Source organism: Corvus brachyrhynchos, unplaced genomic scaffold, assembly GCF_000691975.1.
Source record: "Corvus brachyrhynchos isolate BGI_N302 unplaced genomic scaffold, ASM69197v1 scaffold48, whole genome shotgun sequence".
Classification (NCBI taxonomy): domain Eukaryota; kingdom Metazoa; phylum Chordata; class Aves; order Passeriformes; family Corvidae; genus Corvus; species Corvus brachyrhynchos.
Window position 1 is genome coordinate 101,602 of NW_008240027.1, and position 341 is coordinate 101,942.

The window sequence follows — 341 nt, forward strand, 5'->3', positions numbered from 1 at the left end:
GTTTAGTGTGACCACTACACAAAACCTGGTCAGAAGGACTCGCGGCTGGGAGCCGTCCATGTGTTATTTCGCCATTTCATGTTGAGTGTCTCCACAACCGGAGAGGGACACCCCGTCCTGCGGGACGCCCTCGGCCGCTCTGAGAGCTGCGAGGCACGGAGCTATCCGCTGGCAGACACATTCAATCCTCAGCAAAGAGGCTTCCAGAAATTAAAAAAACCCCAAACCAACAAATAAAAATAACCCAAACAAAAAAAAAACAACAAAAAACCACCCCACACCGAACAACAACAACGGACAAGCGCGCTCCTTCCTCACAGGAGCCGCGATAGCGCGCCGAC

At 52.5% G+C, this 341-nt stretch overlaps 1 protein-coding gene across 1 annotated transcript in view; it reads right to left on the reverse strand.

Moving 5' to 3' along the window:
- ZFYVE9 (zinc finger FYVE-type containing 9) overlaps positions 1-341 on the reverse strand; it is a 58,179-nt gene that overhangs the window by 57,431 nt on the left and 407 nt on the right. The window lies entirely within an intron of this gene.